Source organism: Sinocyclocheilus rhinocerous, unplaced genomic scaffold, assembly GCF_001515625.1.
Source record: "Sinocyclocheilus rhinocerous isolate Xijiao unplaced genomic scaffold, SAMN03320098_v1.1 scaffold1193, whole genome shotgun sequence".
NCBI lineage: Eukaryota > Metazoa > Chordata > Actinopteri > Cypriniformes > Cyprinidae > Sinocyclocheilus > Sinocyclocheilus rhinocerous.
Window position 1 is genome coordinate 93,862 of NW_015642181.1, and position 3,842 is coordinate 97,703.

Here is a 3,842-nt window from a genome sequence, read left to right on the forward strand (position 1 = left end):
ATAAATACAATACATTACCGCACATAAAAATGACTTGAATGACGAAAAATCACGTGACCCAGTAGCAGTAGCTGGCGTGACGTCACGTAGCAGGTCTGATCATCATCGCAGAGGTGAACTGAAGACGTCAAGGACGGTAAGAACATTTATATTTTACATATTCGTTTTTCTCTTTCTCCACACTTTTAACTCTTACACTGTGTATGTATTTATGACGTTAGAAATGAGTGGATGAATCATTTTATCTGTGGCCGCTTGAGTGAGGTGGTGATGCTTGAATATGGATGTATCTTCTAGTCTGTCAGCCATTAGCGTTTCTAAATATGTTTATGTATATTAGTTTGTTCTGATTATGACTTTAATATTATGATATAATTGCGGGGGGAAATAAACAGCTGACAGCATTTTAGTGATTAGTATATTGGAAATCTGCGTTAATCAGTCGAGCATATTTACTCACTGTGTCATTCATGCGTTCATTTATTCAGTTATGAATTAATGTATTAACTCATTTTGTTCAAAATACAACTACATGCGCTCGATGTCTCTAACTGTTCTACTTATATTCGTTATTAGGATGATGCCAGAATGATTCGCTGTAGCCTTATTAAGCAAAACTGAACATCTTACAAATAAATAGCGCCGGAATTTGTTAGTATATTAAAATATGTGATAAAACTCTGATAAAATTATTGTTGGCACGGGGTAGATAGAAAGAGGAGCGCGTAATGGCGCCCTTCAGAGCTGAAGGACAGTGCGGCAGAGATGTGAGCGATGTTGAGCCATCAGCCAATCAGCTTTCAGAGATGCGAGGGTTGTTGAGCTTCTTGGCCAATCAGCTCTTAGAGATGCAGGGATGTTGGGCCAGTCAGGATCAGCCAGTCAGAAGGGATGCTGAGCTTTCAGCCAATCGGCTATTTGGGATGCAAGTGATGCTGAGGCCAGCGCAGAGACTCTCACATTAGAAGAGACGAAGTCCGTTTCTATATTGGTCTCTGTATCATTTGAGAAAGTGTAATAGTCAGTATGGATTTGTGTAGCTGACGTCATTGCTTTCATCATTTTATTTTAGCAAGTAACAATTTGTACCAAATGAATGTCAAATGTTCAGATCATTCTGTGGATATCTACTTTTAAATCTATTACAGAAGTAAAATTAAATTAAATTAAGTTCACATAATTGCTGATGTTTTTAATAATACTTTTCTAGTATTACCCATAAACATGTTATCATGCATATGGAGTATTTGCAGAAACACGATTATATTAATAAAGTTATAATGTTAATGATGTAAATAATGTTTGAAATGTCATCTTTAGAAAATGATATTTAACATATAATCATACATATACAGTATATAAGGAATAAAGCTGCATATATATATATTAGAATTTAATATAATTGCTGATGTTTTAAAATTTTTTTTTTTTTTTACACAGCAAGCAATTTTGCACAACTCTGCTTAGGGACATTTTGCTCTGTTTTGGTTGGATTTAGGAAATGGAATAAAATTAATTTCATTGCCTATCCTCTCAGGATAACTGGAATTAGTGTTACAAGCACCCTAGCCTAGGCACATTGTTTTTCCATTTTTGTAGCATAAACACCATCAAACAGATGCGAGCTTCGGATCTTCCAATGTTTCTCTATGGCGCTGAAACCTACAGATGTCCGAGTTCCGCTCCCCGTGCAACTGATACTCGACTGCCATTGGCTCATCTGCGTTCGAGGGGAGGGGCTTACCGATAGGTCAATTAGACCGCTATTGAACGACAACATATATAGACATCTAATGGACCACAAAATAATGGCTTAAGGATTCTTTCTACTCAAATATAACAGGCTCTCATGAATGGTAATCCATCCAAACAAATTAAATATAAATCTTTTATTTAGAAAAAGAATGTTTTTAACAACTTAATATAATAATAAATGACAATAAACAACTTAAGATAATAAAAATATAAAGAATGACAGAATAAAATGTTTTAAATAACTTAAGACATTTCAAAATAATACATCTAAAGGCTGATTTATACTTCTGCATCGGACCTACGCCATAGCCTTTACGCCGTAGGCTATGCGTCAGTTTTCATTTATACTTCTGCGTTATTTTCCGCGTCGACGTGCAGTACACATGCAAACCGCTAGTTTGCGGTGTCCATGGGCATGTTGCTGGTGTAACCCGCAGTACCACGGCAAAAGCCGAAGAAGAAGTGTTGGAGAAGCATTATAGCCGTGACGCCGGCAAATAAATATCAAATCATTAAATAATTATTTAAAACTACAAAAAGGAGACAACAACGGAATAAGACACTTGTTCTTTGCTTTGTTTTATTGTATATAGGAAGGTGTAACATTAAAATATATTAAAGTGCACATAAACACACACAAAACTCAAGTACATACGGAGGGAGAGGTTCTAGCAGACCAATCACAGCGCTTGCGGTTCGCGTAGAATTGACGCGCTGTTAGATTTTTGGAGAGGTGCACATTAGGCTACGGCGTAGGTTCGACGCAGAAGTATAAATTGGGCTTAATACAAATCAAGAGCATGTTATCACACTTAACTTTAAAACATTTTGGATAAATGACAAAGAAGAATACAAAAAAGGTTAACTCTTATTTCAACAAACAAACTACCAACAATGAAATTGAAGGAAATTATTAATTATTGGTTTTATTTCTTGTTTAAAATGCTCCCCAACTGCATTCCTTATACTATAGAGTTTTTAAGATATGTCAGTATAAAGCAATACAGATTGAGACTATATCAATTAAATCAATATAGCCTGATGCCACATTAAAAGAAATTATTCAACCAGTTACTAAAAAAGAGATATTGTGTATCACCATTCTGCCTAAAAACAGAGACAAGCTCTGGTCAATGTTTGCTTGGGCGCCCACACACACATTCACACACACACACATGCATACTTGTAATAACCAAGAACAGTGCAGTCTTTTCAAATGCCTCCTTCTGCAGAGGACCAACCCCCATGAATTTTGACATGAGGGAATTTTTTAAAGATTACCTCATGTCTCATTCACTGGTGAGAAAACATCACAGTATAGAGCACATAATATTACAATAAGCATGTCTGTGCGAACAGGATGCACAGAGGTATGCAATACATTGACAGGCAGGTAGAACAGCCTATTGTAGCTCTCGGACCGAGGAATATGATTGGATGAACATTTTATGGTCCTACGCTATCCACAGATGATATAAATACATAGGCCTATAAATTCATTTAGACAATTTAACAGCATTCAATAGTGAATGCTATCGGGATGTGAAGAGACTTTCAACCAGCATAAAAAAAAATATTTTTGAACCAAATCACCTACCCTGCCTTTAAGCTAACCACAACATGGCCGCTGTTACCGCTAAAATGTCACGGTTCCAACACATGATAACAAATAATGTAAATAAATAATGAACACGTCAAAATGAATACAGATACTTACAAGACCAAAGTAGGAATGTCCTTTAATGTTTGCTGTTTGCCCGTTGCTCTCCAACAGGTCTTTGGTAAACATATTGATAGGTTACTTGCATAACCCCAGTTCTCTGATAGCATTAAGTGAGGTGTCTCACTATGGGATACAATAGTGTTGGGCGATATGCTCAATTTTCATATCGTCCTATCATCAGCCTGTGAGATCGCCGATACACGATATTATCATGTTAATTTATGTAATTATTTACTTAGTTTCATTGCGAGAAAGTAAACCAACTCCAGCGTAAGGCTAAAAGCAGACTAATGTTTTTAATATGACTGAATTTGTATTCAACATGATAACAAATGAATAGAAACATCGTAAGTTACTAATTATA

At 35.9% G+C, this 3,842-nt stretch overlaps 1 protein-coding gene across 2 annotated transcripts in view; it reads left to right on the forward strand.

Annotated features, from left to right (window-relative positions):
- Window positions 1–60: 60 nt before the first annotated feature.
- Window positions 61–3,842, forward strand: part of LOC107755711 (V-type proton ATPase 116 kDa subunit a) — a 44,726-nt gene continuing 40,944 nt past the window's right edge. For both annotated transcript variants that reach the window (XM_016572594.1, XM_016572595.1), the window contains exon 1: window positions 61–136. The gene's annotated coding sequence lies outside the window, so the exon portion shown is untranslated. The remainder of the gene's footprint in view (window positions 137–3,842) is intronic.